Source organism: Mustela erminea, chromosome 7, assembly GCF_009829155.1.
Source record: "Mustela erminea isolate mMusErm1 chromosome 7, mMusErm1.Pri, whole genome shotgun sequence".
Lineage (NCBI taxonomy): Eukaryota > Metazoa > Chordata > Mammalia > Carnivora > Mustelidae > Mustela > Mustela erminea.
In genome coordinates, this window is record NC_045620.1 from 39,672,028 (window position 1) to 39,695,858 (window position 23,831).

General features: G+C 37.1%; 1 protein-coding gene across 1 annotated transcript in view; it reads left to right on the forward strand.

Moving 5' to 3' along the window:
- MACROD2 (mono-ADP ribosylhydrolase 2) overlaps positions 1-23,831 on the forward strand; it is a 1,971,474-nt gene that overhangs the window by 736,251 nt on the left and 1,211,392 nt on the right. The gene's annotated exons all lie outside the window — the stretch shown is intronic.

The window sequence follows — 23,831 nt, forward strand, 5'->3', positions numbered from 1 at the left end:
TTTCATCCAATATTATATTTTGAAACCTCTCCATAGTGATTTATCTAGCTATAATTCATTTTTAGCTGCTGTATTTAATTCTGTCGTATTGATACGCCATATTTTTTCTGTTCATTTTCCTATCAAGGTTGATTAGGTGGTTTCCAATATTTTCCTATTATAAACAATGCTGAGACCTCTTTTGACTCATATCCATGTGCCTGCTCAAGTGGATTCCTGGCTGGGAGGGAGATGCGCTATTCTCTAGCAGTGAGCATAGGACAGCAACAATTTGAGAATTAAAGGAAAGAATCAGCAAGTGCATTGCTATGGGACAATAATTAATAATAAATTATACTGCTAACGGATCAGCTGTGTCCATGCTTTTTGAAATCTCGACAAATAAATGGGAAGTTTATGTGAGGTTGGATAAAAGGAACTCTGAACTAAAAGGGAAGAGACCTGGATTTTCTCCCCAGCTGTGCTCTAACCTAGTTTTATGCCATAAAACAATATATTAATGGACTCTGAATCTCATTTTTCTCAGCCAAAGATGGGAAATTTTTGTAGTAGATTTCTTCCTTATTTTTTCTTCTAGCCCTAGACTCTCTGAGTTAAGGCTTAGCCAGGTTTTCTTTAATGTTAACACACCCACTCAGCATTGAACTAAATGATCCACAGGCCTAACCAAGTCTGCAGGGCATCTCTAAGCTTTCCCTGAATAGGGGACCCATTCCCAACTCCAGAGTTCCAGGCATTTGGTCCTTTTGGTCCCTCAGCTTCTTACTCCCTTTCGCACTGTAAATACTTCCGCTGTCTTGGAGAGAGGCAGAGTTCCTGGACAGGGCAATTGTGAACCATGTGACTCTCAGATTCCTCAAGGGGCAGCAGGCTTCAGTTATCTTCAGTGGTATCTGACCTGATACCACACTGGTGATTGTCCCTTTCCTTCTTCTGCCTGATTCCTCCACCCCTGACCATTATAATCTGAGTTTATCTCAGGGACTTAACAGGGGAAACCCAAATAAAGATATGCATCTATTGAAATCTTATCTCTTCTTCCACCTCTAGCCCAATTTTATAGATTTCAAAGTTCTTCCCGACCTACTGGAGCTCCTGCTCCTAAAGCTAATGTGGACCCTCAGGGCATTTGTCCTTTGAACTAATTAATACAAGACTGCATGGGATTATTCATGTTCTTACCTTTGTGTCCCTCCTCCTTCCAATCATAAGATGAACTGCCAAAAATCAGGACCTCTTTTCTTGTGTTGCTTTGGTTTTATTTTTAATGTTCCTCGGCACCTAGGGTGGATCTAGCACAGAATATGCTACATGTAGTAAGTTCTCACTGAATGAATAATGTCATCTTAATAGGTCCATACTCCCCCAGGCCAGATTTTGTGGATGTCAGGCATCTCTTCTCTCTTCTTCAGTTTCTTTGCCTTTTAATTAACTTTCCATTAGACTTCTAGTTCCTGGAGACCTCCTGATGGCCTGGCAGTCAGAAGGTTACAGACTGGACTATCCAGTTTGTTACAGGGGTAATACATAAAGAAATACTCTTCATATAAATACTATATAGTATTTATTTGCTTTCTTTATCGCTCTGTGATCTTCCATGAAAGCTTCTGAACTCTGGAAAGATCAGGAAGCTCATTCCACATGGCTGCCACCTCAGTCTTTTAGAGGCTGATTGGAATTATGCACAGTTCTCCGTGGTCACACGTTTCAGACAGAGAGGCATAAACAAATGTGTAAAATCTTGCATGTTAGATAAATGAAATACTCTTTCTGGTCATACTTCCAGAACACTTCAGACAGATTGGCAGAACTAAGTGGCAATACAAGTGTGTGGGGAAGTAGCAATTTGAATTTTCAATTTTTATCTAATACTTTTAATTCTAAATTTAGCCATAGTGTTGTTTTATTGTCAAAATTATATAAATTTAAAAACAAACCCAAATATTAATGCTTCCAAATGTTTTGCTTCAATTATTTTTGCCACATTTTCCCCATGAGATGAAGTCTCCATTAATTTTCTTTGTTCTCTCTCTCTCTCTTTTTGGAATCTACCTGATGGAAATACACATTGTTAAGGTTTAAAATTCTGTTTTATTTTGGTTAAATATTTCATAGGGTTAAAAGCTGGTAGATAAATTCAAGTGAGTGAAACTTGACAGCTTATAGTTTTGTTTAGCAAATGACTACTTCTCCTTAACTTAAACGCTATGGCTCCGGTTTTTACTTCCTTTGTGAAATGAGGACGAGTACTGTGGCCTCTCTCTTTTAAGACTTTCAGCAACTGAGGGCATTATTACTTATTGCAGGAGTTTGAAAACTGGAAAACTTTCCCCCCCATCTCAACAGTGTAGCATTCTTTTTGTCATTTGTTTGAACCTGTTTAGCGAGTATTGATTTTGGAAAATATATTCCCAAAAGCTTATTTCTTGAATTCAGTTCTTTTCAAACTGTGCACAACCTGGTCGTGCAGAAGAGGCCTCCCCATTTGCTCTGCTTTATTCTTCCTAAATTGACTTTATCACTGTCCCTTCGGTTGTCTCCAGAGTTCACCACAGATGATCTCCTTTTGTTGGCAGGAGGCAAGCAGCGCGGAGACTGCAGGGCACAATTGCTGAAAGGTTCCTCTTTCAATTCAGGTTTCATTCTAATTTTAACTTATTTGGTGCTGTTGTGGAAAAGCTGTTTGCCCGAAATAAGGAGAATAAATACATGATACCCTACATAGGGAGTTTACAAAGTAGGATGCAGAAATCTAGGAGCTAAAATTTAGATCTAAGTCACAAATTCTGTTTTCTTCTTTCCCCCTTTCCTTTTTATTCTCCTGTTTCTCCCAGTTGGTAGGATGGACAGTGTTGGCAAGAGTGAAAGAAGAGGAAGATGCCAGATTTTATACATTTGTTTATTCCTCTCTGTTTGAAACACGTGACCATGTAGAACTGAGTGTAATTCCAGTCAGTCTCTGAAAGATCAGCTGAGGTGGCAGCCACGTGGAATGAGCTTCCTGATCTTTGCAGAGTCCAGAAATTTTCATGGAAAAGCACTGAGAGCAAAAGCCTACCCCTTGCCCAGGAGACCCATAGGCACAGGTTCCAGTAATTTTGTTGAGGTTCCCTGAAATAGAGCCAAGATATACTCATTCTAAATATGAAAAAATTTGAATAAAATTCCGTACTTTATTACATACATAGTACATCTTAATATTTCCACAGAAGAGCCTCCGTTTTCCTTCTGAAGATATAAAGGCTGGGACTGTGTTTCTATTAGGGAGAGGAAATGGATCACACTCGCCTGCCTTCCTAGATCTGTTTTGATTTTTGATTTTATTGTAGCTTGCAGTGCTGAGCCCCTTCCAGGGCGGAGTTTGCTTTCTCCATGAAGCTCAGTCACCACAGACACAAAGATCAGAGTGAATTACCTACTTCTCTCAGCATTGGGTTCAGACTCAGCAGACGCTTTTTTTTTTTTTTTTTCTTTAACTTTTGACTGGAAACTTGTAACCAAACCACATACATATAGATAAATCTGATGAAGATCATCTCAACTATTTGTTCAAACAAGTCATAGGCCCACACAAGAGAAAGCTGAACTTCTCTATCATTAGCAGTTCACACATAGATCAAATATTCAGTTGTGTATTGTGTATTATCTTAGATTCTATATTAAAGAATGATAATAGCATTGGAGTTAATAAAAATGCTCATATGTCTAACAACTAGAAATTCCTAGTTACATGAAGGCAATATAGCCTAGTGGTAAAGAACTCTCTAGATTTGGAAACTTTGGTTTGAGCTTTGCATTTTCATGTAATCAGCTTTATACACTTAGGAAATTACTGAGCTCTGGACTTTAGTTTCCTCATCTATAAAATACACACATTAGGAATATTCACAGGATTAAATGAAATACATGTGTGACATTTGCCACAGTACCTGAAACTTGGTAAACATATTGATATTTCAGTCACTTTCCTGCTTGTTATGATACTGCATCTTTCTGACAGCATTGCTGTGTAATATATACCAGAGGCAGACAATTTTTTCTGTAAAGGGCCAGATAGTAAACATATTTGGTTTTGTGGACCATTCAGTTTCTGTTGTAGCTAACTTAGTCCTGCCCCTGTAGTGTGAAAGAAGCCAAAGACAATATAAAGGAAGGGATTCATCTCTGTTCCAATAAAACTTTATTTACAAAAACAGGGGGCACACAGATTTGACTCAGGGACTGTAGTTTGCTGATTCTTGGTAACCCCCTATTTGCTACTATCTGAATTTTATAAATAAGAACATGGAAACAGATTGTTAGGAGATTGCCTATAATCCCATTGTTAATTAGTGGTATATGTCTAAGTAATATATATTGTTATGTTTCAGTATAAGGCTTTCCTGCAGTTTATGATGGCCATTTCTTATCTAATGATCATCTACATTGCCTGAGAAAGACTGGTTGCATTATTGGTTAGAACATGGGGTTCCTATGAGCATTCTGTTTTTACTTTGTTTTATGGCCAAGTCTTCAACTTCAGATTTCTAGACAGCCTTCTTGCTAGCATGTAAATCCATCATAAGAAGAAACTGGCAAAGGCAAATACCTATACCAGTCCTAACCAAGGTTATGTAGAGGAATGAAGAGCCCCAAATCTGTTTTTAAGACTTGTTTCTAGTTGTAATAACACTTAGAATGTATTTCTGGGTTCTGTATCTTTAAAAGAAAGGGCTAATTTGGGGGGATATGGACCAAAATACTGAAAATAAAAAAACTCTTTAAGATACGTTTTTGAAGTTTTTGGCTTCAGCAATGTCTTTTACACATGGTTCTAGGATACACATGCATACATATGCTTTCATACATACACACACTCAATCTCCTCTTGTCTTTCGGTCTCTCTTCTTACATACACACACTCACACATGAAGTAAAGAGGGTATCTGGATGTCTAAAAGCAAATATTCTCTAAACTCTCAGAGTCTCCTTTTTAGAGATTGCCTCAAGCTATTATCTGATTCAATTTGTATGTATTTGGATTCAAACTGAATAGGCTTGGCATCAAATTTCTCAACCTACCACAAGTTAGAAACAATAAATAGGGAAAAGAATATTGTTAGTAAAGGGTTACTGTCTGGAGCTGGAGGTGAGCTGATGTTTGTATCCCAAAGGAAGTAACCAGAAAACTGAAAAACCATATTATGATACTCTGATTATTTAACAGAAATATTAAAGTATCTTTTAGGATTATGTTGCTCTAGAGTTCTAACAATTAGAAATTTTGACCCTTAACATCTAAAACCAGTTTTCTCACTGAAGTCTAACTCTACTTTTTCAAAAGTTGCATAAATATGTTACAGTCTAAAATTCACCTTTTTATCATGATCCCAGTGTCCTGAGATGGAGTCCCACATTGGGCTCCTCGCTCGGCAGAGAGCTTGCTTCTCTCTCCGCCTCTGCCTGCCACTCTGCCTGCGTGTGCTCTCTCTCCCCACCCCCGCCTCTCTCTCTCTCTCTCTCTCTGATAAATAAATAAATAAATAAATAAATAAATAAATAAAATCTTTAAAATTCACCATTTAAAACATATTTCCCAATTGATCCGCTATGTCTGTGTTCATTTGTATATTTCTTTATGCCAGATAGAGTTAGAAATAGCTCTTTACTCAGCTGAATGATATTGGATCTAATGTAAAGAAACTTAGTATAGGACAAATCTAGGAACAGGAGCAGTCAGAAGAAAATTGACAATTTGATGAGGCAAAGTACCTTGAATACCTCTGAGAATGAGGAAGTAAAGAAGACTGGAATGGCCCAAGCAGAGGCTTTAGCTATACTTAGTTGATAAAAATGGATACCACAATCAATAGGAAAACACAGCCTGTGTTAGGGCTGGGGATGAAGCGTTCCCCATCTCAACACGTATTGCCACTTTATCTGCTCAGTCTTGGGCTGGTGACAGCCAATAAATATTCAATAAGCCTCTTTAACTGAACTTGTAAAACATGAAGTTTAATGCCTTAAATAGCGTTTTAAAAATCAAGTTCACAGTAAGGGTGCAGTAAATATTTGGTTTGCAATTTCATCTTGTATAGTGGGGAATAAAGAGATAAGCATGGGGCTCATTGCCATATATGTAGAATTCCTAAAATAGTTATTGCTTCAATAAATACTCATAGAAGAGCAGCTCAGGTTTCAGGTTTTTCCATGTTATTGACTGAGAGACTCCCTTCAGGGAAAATTGAAAAGTTAAGGTGTTTTTTAACATGATTCAGAAATACAGTTTACTTGTCATACTGGATTTGACCCTTGTTTCTACCTCTCTGGGACATTCTCTCCTCATTGCCATTTTGTGTTCTGTTGCTTTGTCCCCACAATGCAACTTACTATACTTTTATATTATTTAGTTTCATTTTTACCACCTTAACTATTCATTCATTAATTCTTATTGCCATTACTTTAAAAAACTTCCTAAGCAAGCAAATGCCATTGTGCTCAGTAAACATTTTTCATAATTGATAATCCACTCTCTGCCTCCACATGTAGGCAGACAATTGTTTCTAAAGGTGGGCTCCTCATAGCCTTCTCACCTAAGGGCTCACAGTCTCATTGTTGATCAGCTTCTGCCATCTGTCTGAGAGGGTTCCAGATTAGCATCTCCCAAATGGAGAGATTGTCCTACCCAGTGTTTTGGAGTTAAAGTTGAAGGAGAGCATGCAATCATTTTTATCTTTAGCTGAATTAAACCCAAGTTTAGTACCAGGTTATAAATTCGATCTGAGACTTGCTTGTACTCTAAGAATTTGGGAAAGTTGCTCAGATTTCTCTGGAGTGGGTCATAAGTTTTCTTCTTGAATGTTTGTTCCGAATAAACAACCATCCTTGATTTACTGGAGTTTCTTGCTAAAGCATAATTACAGCTTCTAAACAGTCCTTTTGACATCAATTTCAGCTTTTTTTTTTTAATTAAAAGAAAAGAGGAATGAATCATGTCTTCATCTTCATTCTGTAGTTCTTGAGGAATAATTTTCAGTGGTGTTAAAGAAGTTAGAAACACCAAAGTTAATTATTATATAGGTTTTGCAAAAGCAGAGTGCATGAATTATTAGTCATGTTGAAGAAACTCATTTTTCTTGAAACATTGAAAGATGTTATTAATCCTAAAGACTAGGTATATTGTCAGAGACTTAACAAATATAATTAGCCTCCCTGTTACAAATGGGGTCCATATCCATCATGAGGTTTCTTCATATTCCTATTAGAACTGACCTAGTGTTTGTCTGCATGGTCATTGAACTAAATGGGGTCGGTAGCCCTAGTCTTGCTCTCTGGCAAGTCTCCTGTCTCTTTCTGGTAACTCCTAAACTCCTCTCCTCCCCCAAGTATTTCCACTTGACTTACTGAAACAGTTGCATTGTTCTTTCCCCAAATCCCAAGCATTCCCCAGAGAGCTGTTTTCACTTTCTGTAGAGCACTTACAGTTTATCTCTGTAAGAGAATAGTTTTTGAGTTTGGCACTTGGTCTATTTATTTTTCATTCTAATAGGAATCACTTTGGAGCTAGCTAAGCCACCTTTAGTCGGCCACTTAAGTGCTGCCCAGACCTCTTCCATCTATATGAAGCACTCACTTTTTCATGTCAGAAGTTTAATGAAACTAGAGAATTCTTTAAAATAACAATAATAATGAAAGACTAATAGATTCAGGGAAATTTCATGTATATCTTTTCCAGGTTGGGTCTATTTTTCTAAAATTTTGAGGGTTTTATTTTTTTAATATGCTCCCAGGTTAGAATCATATAAATTAGTCAAATGTCTATCTCTTTGGGTTGGAAGTACACATTGACTTCATTCCTACACTTCTAAATAGAGAAATTATTTTTAATGGAATTTATGTGGCTGAATGCCAGTGATACATAAAAATATGTATTACTTAAAATAAATTAATAGATTTATTGGTGAGCAGTCATATAGTAGTGTTTGCTTGTTTTCATGTGACATTAAATATTGTATATCTAAAAAGTGATCGATAAGGACAATTGGAACTGGTCAGCATTCTCTCTGTTTCTCACTCCTGATACATATGGAATGCCTTGCATACCTACATTTCTTAAGTGAATAGTCCTTGTTGGGACTTTTTAGAGAAGCTAATATCAAATGGGGCCAATATTGATTAGACTATTTTACCACTCTTCAGTACGGAAGGTTACAAATAAACTTTATATGTTGGTTTCAGACTTTGCACTGATTCAAAAAGATTTTAGAGAAAGACCAACCTTTCTTGTTTCTTGGGCATTCAGAAACTTTTTTGTGAGTTTGAATTGTCACTGTCTCCTTATCTCTCAACAGCTTTTTTTTCCCCCCTCTTGCTTTCTAATCTTACTCAGTTTGACTGTGGGGAAGAGAATACAATAGAGGGATTAATGGCTCAGTACAGAGATGTTTGCTTACTGGACAATAGAAAAGGGAATTTTGTAGAAGCTCTTACTCTTCCTGTTTACATTCAATAATGTAACCGTATACTGAAAAGGTTGTCAGTGGTGGTTGTATTTTTCCAATTGTGATTTCCAAAGTCTTATTGTTAGGTATTCATCAAAAAAAGAAAGGGAGAAAGAAGAAAAGAAAGAGAAAAGAAAAAAAAGTATAGTTGAGAAGTCACTGCAGTTACAAAACGAGACTAAAGGAAGAACTAAAAGAAGTGCGTGTACACACATTTGTCTGAACTTGCACATGAAATGCATTTACATACATAGAGTAGAGGCGATGAAAAGAGTTGAGGAGAAAGTATTCACTCTTTTGGGGAATAGTAATGACCACACAGGTTTCTCAGTGCTATCTTTACATATAATATGCTGTGTAATAGCTATGACTATCCCCATCTTTTCGATGAAGACATAGAATCTTAGAGAGATGAGGAACTGGTTAACAATCTCTTAGAACATAAGTGGGTGAGCCAGGACTTGGACCCATATTATTTGTGACCCCAAAATCTCGTTTTTGTTTATTGGAGAAACCAGTCATTGGGAAGTCATGGTTGATATTACTCTGGAAATTTTGCCACATGTTATTCTGTGAATTTTGCATACCTGATTAGAGTATGTGTAGGCCTCCACAACTCCTCCCTTCCAACACAGATAAAGGTAAAGCAGATCTCAGAACGAAGTTTAAGTCATGCTTACCCACTGAAAACCTACAAATGTACAAAGCATTGTGCAGGTACCAAGTAAAGCAGAAAGAAAGAAATATATGGCATATGCCTTGCCACCAGCACATTATTAAGGAGATGAAAAGATAAAACATATGCATACAAAAAGCTAAAGACGACTCTTACTAATTAATAATTTGATATAGCAGAGTCATGATTAATTGCCAAATAACATGCAATGTGTGTGAAAGAAGTTGAGTGATCTGTATTGGACTATGTAGTGGTATGGGAATTCTTTTTTTTTTTTTAAGATTTTTATTTATTTATTTGACACAGAGAGAGACAGGGAGAGAGGGAACACAAGTAGGGGGAGTGACAGAGGGAGAAGCAGGCTCCCTGCTGAGCAGGGAGAGCCCTCCCCCCCCCCCAACGCCATGCAGGGCTAGATCCCAGGAATCATGCCGTGAGCCAAAGGCAGACGCTTAACTATTGAGCCACCCAGGCGCCCCTGGTCTGGAAATTCTTAATAGAAAATAAGGAAGGTATTTAATCTGGACGGGAATGGATGTGCAGAATTTAGGAAGTAAGGACAAAGGTAGGAGGTTAATTCAGGCCAGAACACAAGTGTAAAGAGAGGCAGCACAGCAGGAGACAGAGGTTATCCCAAGTGGGTCCAAGAGCAAAAACAAAACGAGGAGATAAGCAAACCACTTTGGATAGAGAAAAACTTGGATAAGTAGAAAGGAGAGACGTGAGTTAAAAAATAGGTAGAAGTCGCATTATCAGCCTTTGAGTGCCAGCACAGACTGAACCTATTGCTCTGAAGGTGAGGCAAAGGGACAGAAATAGGAAGATTACCTAGAGTTGTGCTTTAAGAAGAGTATTCAGGCACTGGGGGAGAGAGGGTGAATGTTGATGACACATGTGTAGCTCTATCGCAGTGGGGCAGACCCTGAGCTCACCATGTCTACTTTTCACCACGGCTGCTCAGCCTGCTGCATACAAAGAGCCCCCACCTCATCTTCCTATGTACTCACCTCACAGTGGCCAGAGTGATCTTTGTTATACATCAATTGCTTGTCACCGCCCCACCTCCAGCAAAAACTCTATGGCCTATAATAGTATTATTTTCATTTCTGTGTGCTACCCTTAAACATGGCCTACAAGATGTGGCTTTCCATTCTCTCTCTGGTCTTATCTTTCACCTTTCTCACTCTTTTTCTCAAGGCATGTTGGATTAAAAAAAAAAAATAGTATCCTCTTCTTTGTGTTCGTCATGCTCCCTCCCATGGTAGGTCCTTTGCATATAGTATGTCTGTTTCCTGAAATGCTTTTCGTTTTCCTCACTGTCTTGTCAATTCCTACTTATCTTTAGATCATCCAATTCTTCTTTCAAGACCTCCTTGACTAGGGTCAGATCCTTTTGTGGGAGGATCTCATAGCCCCATATATCTCTCTCTCCTTTGTTGCTTTTATTATATATGCAGTTTCTACCTTTATCTGATTATTTGATTACTGTTGGGTTTCCCCCAAGGACCACAGTTTGGTTTCACTTTCTACTGAAAGTTCAGAATCTAGCACATGTTTAGTCTATAGTAGACTCTTACTAAATACACAGTGTGTTTGCATGGGGGGGGATTAAAATCTAAGATGTTTTAAAAATTTCTGTATTTGAAGACTTCAGTTATTGGAAATGTTATTATTTTTAAAATACCTCTTGAGATTGACTTTTTAAAAAGGGAAATGTTATATAATTAGTGGTAGCATTATATTCTCAAATTATAGACTGATCATGTTAGCAATAGGGCTGAAGTTGCAGTTTTTGGTCTGCCCCACATCCTTCTAACCTAGATGTCAGCAAACATCCTGCTGGGATGTGAAGTTGCACTGAAATGCCCAGAACCTCTGGAGAAAAAAATATGGCCCTATTTCCCACCGAAATGCCCAGAACCTCTGGAGAAAAAAATATGGCCCTATTTCCAATCGTCCCATCCGCTCAGACATTGTCAAGCTTTCTGAGCCTTCGGAGAATGAAAACAAGGCAGGATTTCTAGTTTTTACAGATTTTAAAGTAAGGCTTAGGGCCTATTAGACAAAAGGGAACTATTTTTGTTGTAGTTTTAAGTTAAACAAACTGAGGGTGAGAAAACACAGAAATCACACAACTTGGAATTCACTTAAAGACAACCCAGCTACAACTGCATTATTCAGGATCCGTATGCTGCTAAAACAGAAAAATGATACTTACCCAATCAGGATGAAATGTCAGTCTAAGAGGAAGGTAATGTGAAACTTTCATAAATCATCCAAACACCAAGAAATCTGTTACATTCTGATTTCCAACCTGCTCTGTTGCTGTGAAAACTCACGCTCATAACTCAGCTTTCTGAACACTACATATTCATGTAATCATAATTATTTCTGAAAGGCGGACTCTGCAGTGAGATGAGGGAGTTTTCCTTTAGTCTGCTTAGAGTTTTTTCCAAATAAAAACAGCCACATTATAAGGGTCATGATCTTTTGGAATGATTTTGCTTTACTGTATAGAAATTTCTCTTCATGATCTAAACAGAAGACATTTTTTACATGAGGTGGAAGTTGTCTTGGGACATGTCCCTATGGTGTTTGCTAAATTAAAGGCCGTCTTTTCAGGCCCATCCTTTATTTTATTTTATTTTATTTTACTTTATTTTATTTTATTTTCAATAGTTTGCTGGCAAAATCAAAGACCTTGCTTCATTACCCTTGCAAGGTGGAGCAGAACTGGTAGGATGATCACAGGGGAGTGAGCAGGATCCAGCATTTCTTGAAAAGACCATTTCCATTTCATTGGCAGAGGGACCCCATCCTGTGCGGCAACCCATTCTTAATTCTTTCTGCCATTGGTTCAGCAGGTCAGGCTTTTGTGGGGAGGGATTATTTGTTTCTTTAAAATCCACCACTGGTTCTTTCCTCTCCCGCCTTTTCCTCTTTCTTTTGTGGCCTGGAACAATACAATGTTAGTGATTTTTTCAGTTTCTGACTTGCAGAAAATCCATCTATAGTTGGAAAAATGTAGTTAAATTTAATACTGCAGCTCGAGGTGGGATAGAAGTGAAAGTGGCTTAACATGTGAAGTGGGTAAAAAAAAAAAAAGTGTAATTGAAACAGTACGATGTTGATGAGGCCGTGTGTGAGGCTGTCAGGAGGCATTATAATATGTTGATGAGGGGGACCAGCTTCCTAGCTCTGCTGTGTGCTCAGGCTCCATTATATTCAATGGGGAAAAGGAACCTGGCTTATTAATTGGCTTTGTTTTTTAGGGATGTGGGTGAAGCCTTTTCATTTATGGTTTCTGAAAAGAAATTTGCAACATGTCCTAAAACCATGTTTAATCTTGAATGTCAGCTGAGAATGAAAACCCCATAATTTATTTTTTAAATTTAAAACAGAAGGATACATTGAGTATTATTATTAGCACCAACTTTAGAAATCTTCATTTTGTGTAAACTAACCTGACTATAAAATCTCTAACTTTCTATGGTGAATAGAAATAGGTAATTTAATAAAAGTACTGTAAGCAAATTAAAATACTGTAAAATTTAAAATACAGAAAAGAAATTATACTATGTTTTCATTCTGTTTTGTTTGGAAATTTGATAGTTCTTTGCATAACTGATATGTTTGTTCCTTGCACGATCATCAGCAAGTTATTGAGGATGTATCTATCTTTCTGTCTGTCCCTTCTCTTAAGGACTGTTTGTGTTTGGGGCAGTGGCATGGGAGATGGAGGTGAAGCTGAATATGGGTGGTAGGAGTCAATATTAATGGACTTCAAATATTTCTTTCCTTTAAAAACCTGAAATATTAGGTCTTAAAGTAAAAGTATTCACTTAAAAACCTTATAAAATGCTATGCTTTATTTTCATTTTCTAATCTCTAAGTTATTAGCAGATTGCTATATTGAATACCTTTCATGTGGTTTCTCATTTAACATTTCCAAACACACATAAGGGATAAGTATTCATTAACTGAGGAGTGCCTAACCTATTGCAGAGAGAGTATTAAATTTTCATTTCCCTCAAGATTTAAGATGACCAACAAGAGGATAAAGAAGTGGGGGTTTGGGGAGGTGGGGAAAGATTGAAGATAGGTGGGAGAACTGACCCTTGAGTCACTGGGATATTGGGAGGTGATTTTCAGTTATGTGCCTGCCTAGAAAGTCAGGTGCCAGACAGTTGGAAAAGTGCCTTCATGGCTTCTGACTTCTGGAAATAACTGTGGACTTAGCTGAAGCAGCTGGAGCCAGATGAGAAAGCAGAGTGGTGGAAAAAGCAGGAAAAAGTAATTATTTTCTCTAAATGCATAGTCTAAGATTGTGCCTTTCAAAAAAAAATACATACACACACAAAAGCATGAACATATATATAGATATACATGTGTATTTGTACACATGTCTGTATATTAATATGTTGACATTACACAAGGACACAGTATTAGAAGAAACACTATAGTCTATGTGGTTTAGACATCAGTGTTATAAAGCTGAGGCAGAGAGGGAAGCTGGTCGGTAAGTAGATGTCTTTTAGCCTCCTTTCTCCAGTGGTGCAGAACCCCCTTCGCTCACATACAGTGTGTTCCCAAAAATCCAACCAGACTATGCCTTTGAGGCTGATGGAAGGAGCTTCAGATCCTATAATTCATGGAATCTGGGTTCTCGTTCAACATAAGTCATGGTTTCCTGGATGGGAAACCTTGTTTAGGAATTTAAAATATCAGAGAATCAGAGCAGCCTGAAACAGTCATCCTTGATACTTGGGTTTCTAAGAAATCATTATGAGAAACAAAAAATTGTATTATTTGGAAACTTTTCTAGAAAATGATAGAATAAGTAACATAATTCTCGTTCTCACCACAGAAAAAAGAAGTTCACTTCTAACACAGGTTTCTTTCATCTAAATTTATTCATTCTTTTTGTCTTTGTTTTCTTTAAATAAAAAAAAAATAGAGGAAATGATAGCCTCTGTCTAGAATGCTTATACATTTTAAACCTTAAAAAAGTATATAGTTATTTTATGTCTGAATCTAAGTATTTATTACATATTCAAAAAAAAAATAAGCTCTTCTGCCTGCTTGAAAATCTCATTTCAGAGCCCCTTTTGCCCACATATACTTTTGTTGGTATTTTTTCTCCTATATAGTGATGAGTTTACAATGGGTATAATAATTTGATACTTGTAAGTCTTAGGCTTCAGTAAAAACCACAGACTTGATATATTATGACTATATACCTAATTGATCTTTATACTAAGTTGCAGTACTTCTAATTGATTCAGTTAATATATCATATGTAGTCATGCTTTGAGTAAATTGAGTGAATTACTTTTTGTTAAAGGAAGCAAGTAAATTAAAAAATATGTATTTTCCCTTTATAAGCCCTTGGCACAGTTGGTTTGGGGAAGGTCTCCCACCAACCAGAGCACTGAACATTCATCATGAGTAATTTGGTGTTTTGGTTGATATAGTTGTCATATCATAGTCATTTCCTCCTTTAGTTAGTGTTTTAGCCTAAAGGCAGTAGATTTATGTTTTTTTAGACTGATTCATTTCCCAGCTGCCAAGCAACTTCTTTTAACCACATTTACAAATTGCTGGATGCATCTGCATACATACATAATGAATTGATAAATATTAGATGAAAGATATGCTGAAATAAATTGAAAGTTAAAACTCATAGAGTATATTTACATTTAGATCAATCTAGAAGATGTGTTTAAAATAGAAGTATATCTTTCAGTTCTATAAGTAGTGTCAATTGGGACAAGCACAATTAATCTCAGTGTAAACATGAGAAATAATTATTTAGTGTCTATTGTTTGACTGCCTAGATTACTGCAAACACCTGTAAGTGATCCCACTAAATACATGGACTTAATGGAGCTTCCTGAATTGCCTTACTTTAGTAGGTTGCTTCCATATTCAAAACATTTTGATGGCTTTTCATGTCCTTAAAATGAAGTTGCAATTTCTAAGCTTGGCATTCAAAACTCTCCTAAATTTAGACCAAAGTTATCTTCCTAATAACCCCATGACCATCTTAGACAATCTCAACCAAGGTGGGCTTTTTCTTCCTACCTCCATTGCCCTAAACTTGAAGTATCTTTCTGTCTAGTTTTCCCCTTCTATTAAGGGTACTCTGATATAAAGAAAGTAAACTGAGGTCTGGACACACCAGAATTCTAAACTGGGCTCTTTCTCCTACTAAGTAGGTAACTTTGGGCAAACAAATTCTCCCCTCTGAGCCTTAGCTCCTAATTCTGTACAGCTATATCAATTAGCTATTGGTACAACAATGTAACCAACAACCACAAAAACTCAGCGTCATGAAATAAATGTTTATTTCTCATGCATCAATGGATTGGCTGGTCTCACCTCCAGGGGCTGAGCTCAGTTTAGGTTTTCTCCACAGGTCTCCCATACTTTGGGGGATCAGTGAGATACAAGGGTTGTTTTTCTCATGGGGATGGTAGAAAGTCCAGTTGTCCAACGGTGCAAGTATGATTCAAGTCTTCACACCACTTTGCCCTGTGGCTGTCGCATCACTGAATAGGAAAATAAAATCCACCCCTAATAGAAGGAAATGCTTAGGGAAAAAGATATACATAAAAGGATGAGGTTGAATAATTGGGAACAATAGTGGAGTCAGTGACAGTAGTATTATTGGGGGATTAATTAGAATCATCTAGATTAGGCTTCTAGCATAGCATGTGGCAAAAAGACCCTCACCACATTTGACTTTCTATTTTCCCACCCACACCTCTTCAAATTCTCCTCTGTCCTTTAGTCTCAAAATAGATGTCATCTCTTTTATGAAGTTTCCCTTCCTTTCACCTCTAATTAAAATTAACTGCTTCTTCCTCAGTACTTAATGCTTTGTCTGTAATAATTCATTTAAGGCCTTTATCTTTTCCCCTCTATTAGGCTAAATCATCATAACTAGATTGCAAAACTTGTGGATAGTGTTTATCACTGGAACTTCCTGTGCTTTTCACACAGTAGGCATTCAGCGAATGTGGGGCAATCAGGTTTTTATTCGTTCTTTTATTGAAATACATCTGGTGCAGCTGATATCAAGCTCTGTATATTCTCATCAATCTTAAATTTTCTTATTGGTTCAAGTAGAACCCAGTTGCTATTTAAGAAGCCATTTTGGCTCTAAAACCCAGTAACATATCAAAATCAATGAAATTCCTTTAATAATACCAAAAATTATATAACAAGCTTATGAGTAAACTGGAAATGAAGTTGTGTATTATATGCATATAATCTGTAACCTAAACTCTCATATTTCTTTAGAGCAAATGTGATATAGATAGTTTCAGTATATAAATGACATATAATTTCTTGACAGGTATGTGAGTCGACCAGGCAGAAATTATACATAGGAAACATTATGCCTGCTCACCTCCTTTGTCATTCTTCCTGGTGTTCCTGTCACTCAGACTGTAGAGCTCATGATTCTTATGCATCTGAATCAAGTTAGTTTGCTGATGCCAGGTCTTTTCTGTCCCTCTGACTAGCACTTTCTATATAAACATCTCTTTGAGTGATAATATCTGATTATATGACCTGCGAGAAAAGATAGATATTTTATATGAGATCAAATGATATTAATAAGAACCCGAGACCATAGGAAATGAGTTGTCAGCTTATATTAGTCTGACTTTGGTCTCTGACAGTGGCCACCAGAGATAGTTGGTTGGGAGCATTGCCTTATATGCCCACCTTGTAGATTAAAATCATAACACAAGCACCTTCCTTTAATTCTCAGCATTTCATGCTTTTTAAAGTGGCTTAAATTCAAAATTTTTGACCCTCCTATTGCCATGGACATCCAAAGCAAGGTAGAATAAGGAAAATGACACAGAGAATATATAGTTGTGTGCTACCTTCTTTGTGTGGTTGCTATGATAAGAAGAAAAGATTGCTGAACTGAGAATCAGAAGTTCTGGGTTCTAATGTCTGCCCTGACACTCATTAGCTGGGCCTCAGTTTCTTCTCCAGGAACATGGCTTACATACATTAAACTTTTTCTTGTGTGTGTGTGTGTGTATTAATTCTGGTATAGTTAATATACAGTGTCATGTTAGTTTCAGTTGTATAATATAGTGGTTCAACAATTCTGAACATTACTAATAATGAAGCAGCAGAAAAAGAAATTAAGAAAACAATCTCATTTACAACTCTACCAAAAATAAGAAAATACCTGGGAATAAACTTAAGCAAGGAGATGAAAGAACTGTATTCTGAAAACTATAAAATATTGATGAAAGAAATTGAAAACAACACAAGCAAATGGAAAGATACAAGCTTGGGTGGATTGGAAGAGCAAATATTATTAAATGTTCATACTACCCTATGCAATCTGAAGATTTAATGCAGTCCCTATCAAAATACCAATAGCATTTTTCATAGAACTAGAACAAACAATCCTAAAATTTGTATGAAACCACAAAAGATTGTGATATACATATTCGTAGTGTGTATATATATGTGTATATATATATATTTGATTATGCTGTTTTGCAACTCTATTCATTGGCAATTAAGGGACTAGGAGAGAGGGCAGAAGAGAGAAAACATTGACTAAGTAATGTGGTTTTGTGCCATTGCCAGTCACTTTTGGAATCTAGCATGAAAGCCAATAATCCTTTTGTTACTATTATCATAAGAATTATAAAAATATGTTTACCTCCTCCTGGTAAAGTTTTGATATTTCTTTACTCCTTGAATTTCTCCTTTAAGGTGATTGAATATCTCATTTCTTAGAAAGCTTGGATGGAATTTGTTATCCAACATGCCAGAATCTCATTACAAATTACATCAAAATGATTTTAGAAGTCTTTGCTTTAAATGTCTATTGTCCACTTGGTAATTTTAGCTGAGTTTCCCCATATACATTTTTATGAGTATTCTATTTTGATGCTATTCAGCTTTTCACACAATATATATATCTATTCCTATCCCTTGATGTGTAGGCCATTATGACTCTGATTCCAAATTATATACATATGTGTTAAAAGCAGTTTCATTCTCACAAAGGAAATATTACTGGACATGACTGTTCTTCTAATGGTTTCCATGCAAAATGAATTACTCTGTGTTATAATCTGGGGTCTTTTAGTTTTCCTCTGAGAAATAGTCTGAAATTGTATCCTGTGGTTTAAACTGTTAGATATCTCTTAGTAGACTTGTGTAGAGGATGAGAACTAAGATAGCTTTCCTTTCCTTTCTTAGTATACCCACATAGTATAAAGATTAAGACTTATTTCTTAAGAACTATGGATGTTTTATAGGTCTCAGAATAATTTGAACATGCTGAGTCTTTTAAAAGCAAGCACTCCGTAAAAATGGATGTACTAATTTCTTGGACTAAGGTTTTTTTTTTTGGTTGTTGTTGCTGTTGTTTTTTTTGTTGTTTTTGTTTTTCTTTTGTTTTAGGATTTTATTTATTTATTTGACAGACAAAGATCACAAGTAGGCAGAGAGGCAGGCAGAGAGAGAGGAGGAAGCAGGCTCCCCACCGAGCAGAAAGCCCCACATGGGGCTCGATCCCAGGACCCTGGGACCATTACCTGAGCCGAAGGCAGAGGCTTTAACCCACTGAGCCACCCAGGCGCCCCAAGGTTTTTGTTTTTATTTTTGTTTTCAAATTCATATTCCCTTGCCACCACCCCCCCCATAATAAAGAGGAAATTTGGTATAATGGTTAAAAGTATAAGCTCTGAGTTAGACTGATTTGGTTTATGTAACAATCTCTGCCTCTATTGGCCTTAACAAGTCATATAACTACCTGAAGTCTCAGTTTCACCACCTTCAAAATGGGGGTGGTAATAATTCCTGCCATTTATTTCATTCGACAAAATTTATTACAGGCCTTTTCATGTGTCAGTTTATGTTCTAGATGCTAGGATGCCCCCATAGGGATGTCAAAATTCCTATTACTGACTTCTCAAAGGAGGATAAACTATATAAAAGATATAAGCATTTAAAAAGCAGTGGTAACTAGGGGTGCCTAGGTGGCTCAGTGGGTTAAATCCTCTGCCCTTGGCTCAAGCCATGATCTCAGGGTCCTGGGATCGAGCCCCACATTGGGCTCTCTGCTCAGCAAAGAGCCTGCTCCCCCCCCCCCCCCCACCATCTGCCTCTATGCCTACTTGTGATCTGTGTCTGTCAAATAAATAAATAAAATCTTTAAAAAAAAAAAAAGCAGTGGTAACTACTGTGATAAAATCGTGACTGGGCACTATTCCAGTTTAGATAGTTTTTAAAGTTCTTTATAAAGAGAATATATTTAAGCTGAGACTTGAATAAGAAGGAGGTAACCATACAAAGATCTCAGAGAAGAACATTCAAGGCAAAGGAAGCATTTGTGGTGAAAGTTCTGGGGCAAGAACGAATTTGCTATGTTCAAGAAACAAAAAAAGCCAGTGAGACACGAGATATGATATAAGGAGAAGGCTTTATAGACATCAGAGAAGGAAAGGATTGGAAATTGTGGAGCCTGGACAAGGAATTTGGGTTTTTATTTATAAGTATTAAGGGAGACATTGAAAGGTGTGGTAAAGGGAACACCTTCATTAAGTCTTACTTAATTTTTTTAAAATGTTTTTTTGAGATAGTCTGTGAACAGTTACATGAAGACGTGTGGGAGACCACTGCAATAGCCCAGAGGAGAAGTATGCTTAGATGAGATGGTAGTTCTAGATGTGGGGACAAATGCGTAGTTTACAGTATGTTTCGAAGGTAAAGTTGACACATCCTGCTAATGGATTAGATATGGGGAGTGAAAGGATGGCAAGTATCAAGAACAGATCCTATGTGGGTTTTTTTTTTTTTTTAAGATTTTTAAAATTTATTTGACAGAGAGAGGGGCAGAGAAGAGTGAGAGAGAGCACAAGTAAGAGTAGCAGCAGAGGGAGAGGAAGGAGCAGCCTCCCTCCTCAGGAGGGAGACTGACACGGGGCTCAGTCCCAGGATCCTGAGATCATGACCTGAGGCAAAGGCAGATGATTAACTAACTGACTGATGCACCCAAGCATCCCAATTCCTGGGTTCTTAACTTGAGCAACTGCTAGGTGGTGACACCATTTCCTGAGTTGGGCAGTGTGGAGGAGAAGCAGGTTTTGGACTGGATATCAGGAGTTCTGTTTGGCCTTGTTAACATTTAGGTGAGAATGTTAAACAGCACCTGAAGATATAAACTGGAGTCTAGGGGATCAGTCAGGGCTGAAAACGGGAATTTTAGAGTAATTGATACATAAACACTGTGGGTGGTAAGACCAGCTAGGCAGAGAATGGAAATGGAAAAGAGAAGGTGTCCTAGATGAGCCCCATGCTATACCAACATTTGGAGGTCAGGGAGGAGAGAGGTCAGCAGAGGACACTGAAAAGGCATGTGCAATGAGGAGGCAAAGCAGAATATAATGTCCTTAGAGTGATTGTACATAGTAGTAGCTTCATGATAAACCTTCGTTTCTTATCTGGGTTTCTTCAGAATACTGAGACGAGTAGATTGAGAGGTGATCCAAGGAAGAAATGCTGGTAAGGAAGTGGAAAGTGAGACAGAAAAGGGGAGGAAGTCAATGAAGAATGCATTATCCAGCAGTTACCACTGGAGAAACTGGAGCTCCGCTCTGCTGCTGACCTCTGGGAAACAGTGTGGCACACTCCTCAGGACTGCCTCACCCAAGGGGTGAGGAGTATTTATCCTCCGTCTGCATTTGTCTTTAGCTAAGGTCTGCTCCCTGGGGTTTTAACTCATGGCACTTTTGGTCTGCCCCAAGATAAAGCCCTCAGGAGGGAGGCAGATGCTCCGGATAAGGGAGCACAGCATGTACTAGAACAAGCGCTGAGCAGATGTGGGTAGGCACCGAAAGAGTCAGTATGGTTAGCTGTTACTGTTATGTTCCTCATTTGCTTGGCCCTAATCACTATACCTTTCTTCCCTGAAATATAATGAGAACAAAAGGTAGTCCAATTGAAAACATCAAATTATTATGAGAGAATTCAAAATTCTTCATTACTGGTCATACCTAAGGATGTGACAGACTAGTTGAAGCATATTAATAAATGAGTATGTAATTCTCCTTATATTATTGACCTAAAGTGGCATTGAGTTTTAAGGCAGGTTCTTCAGTGCCAAAAATACCACTAAATGGGACACCATTAAATATGAAGGTAAGCATGTATGACCTCAGTGTTTGATATATTTTGGAATACCAGAATAAGGATTCATATGATGCAGTACCTTGAAATTCAGTGTTTTTCTCCCAGAGAATGCAAAGGTCACACCTGATGCTTTTCAGCGTACCTTGTACACATGAAATCGCTTGATCCTAACTCCTGGGAGGGTAGTGAGTGAAGTGAGGAGTGTCACCCTAGGTGAAACTGAATTGCTTTTAAGCCTCTTACCTGAGCAAGTGACAATATTGAGACCAAGACTCAAGTCTGTTAGCATTTGATTTGGTTTCCTTTTTTCTCTTCCATAGTGTAGATGGTAAAATACTTACTTGAGCTCACCGTGTGCCAGACATTGCCAGAGGCACTTTATAAAATGCACTAACTTAATCCTTAAAACAACACTATAATTTAGGTAGTATGATCATCCCCATTTTATTCACTGACTCACAGAGATTAAGTAACTGTGTGGTTCACATCTCCTAAGTGGCAAAGCAGGGATTGAAAGCCAGGCATTTTGCCTCCGGACTCCATTCCCTTCGAATCACTGTTACAGGGCTTAGGTCCCGGTGATGGGGTCTGATCTTATCATTGAATTGCTTGGACAAATTACACATATGATTTGTTTGGTACTTTTTCCATAAATTCACCTTGCTAATCATTTTACTAGGATTAAAAAAACAGAAACCTCACCACTAGTAGTCTTATTTTTAATTTAAAAAAATTGGGGTATCTTTTCATTTTAAATCTCTTTTGTAAAGTTTCAAGTGACTAGTTTTTCATGTATTCTAATATACAATCGGTTAACAATGTGATTTTCCCTTTTGTGAATTCTAATGCTTTATCATTAAGTTTAAAAATATGTAGGATATCAAGAGATACTTCTACCAATAAATATCCGTTACAAAATCTAGTTAAGAAAGGTCTGCCAGCCAGCTTTTTTGTGTTTCTGAGGATGTTGTATGGACCCCGTTCTTCTCTGAGAAGAGAGAATATGTGACTTAGAAAGATACTATTACTGTATCACTCCCCAAATATAATTTATCCACTTCCTCTCTAGTTTCTCTTGCTATTACCTGTTCACTGCACCAAAGGACTAATCATAATTTTCAGAGTAATTTCAAATATGTTGTGTCACTTGACCACAGGAAGATTTTTGATACCAGGTAGATCTGTAAGGAGGTTACTTTCATAACAAAGGATATTCTGATACCTCATCTTATGGGGAAAGGGCTGCTTTTAGTAGCTCCTGCCCCATATGGAAGAACTCTCCAGTCCCATTAAGCCCTAAGATATGATTACTTCTCCCATGCTGCTTCTTGTTGGTGACTATTTAAATCCTACCAGAGGGGATTTAAGGGCTCTTCTGCAATCCTTTCATAGCCCATGAATTTCAAAAATAGGAGATGCTTAAATTACTGGCCCCAAAATTCTGTTTCCACTTATATCTGTGTTAAAGTAGAGCCACAGATGAAATTATAACCCGGTATTTCTTCTCTTATTTAAAATGTCAGGTTCCTATATCCCAAAAGTTAGTACCAGATTTGCATGTCTGTGTGATTAGTTTTGTTGTTGCTGCTATTACTCATGCCATATTCCTATAATTCTAATCACTTACAGATGTAGCAAGTTATATTTTTTAGTGTTAATTTAAGAGTAGAACTGTGAGCAAATGAGTTAAACCAAAGTACTTATATATAATTTAAATATTATTTTTTTTAAGTATTTTAAAAATAAGCTGGCTTAAGTGCTTACTATTTGAATTATTATTTTCTTTATTTTTCTGATATTAGTTCTGAACTATGCAATTTCATATGGCATATGTAATAGCTAAAGGTTAAAGATTGAATACCCAGCCCTCTCTTTAATGTCTGTTTTGTCTGATGGCTATAGCTAGATTCCATTAGAAAACCTTACAGAACATGAGAAACTATTTCACTGTTGATGTCTGTGACAGTAGCAGACAGAGGTAAGTTCCAGATATTTTCAGAATTGTTTTATAATTTTTATAATTTTTTTTTAAGATTTTATTTATTTATTTGACAGAGAGAAATCACAAGCAGATGGAGAGGCAGGCAGAGAGAGAGAGAGAGGGAAGCAGGCTCCCTGCCGAGCAGAGAGCCCGATGCGGGACTCGATCCCAGGACCCTGAGATCAGGGCCTGAGCCGAAGGCAGCGGCTTAACCCACTGAGCCACCCAGGCGCCCTTGTTTAGAGGTTGATGCTAAGTTCTGTAAAGTTAGTCTGGCCAACACAATAATTTCAGTTTTATGAAGTTATATTTATTTTAAGTCTTGGGATTTTTTAACAAAAAGGAAAACAACATTTAATTGGGTTTAGTAGCACCCAGTTGTTCAAGCTTTCATACAGTTTAAAATAAATGATACAGAAATAGTTGGTAAGTTATAAAAACTGTAAATTTGAACCATTATGTTTTAGCAAATGCTATGACTGTCATTGAATATTATAAAATAAAATAAAGATAT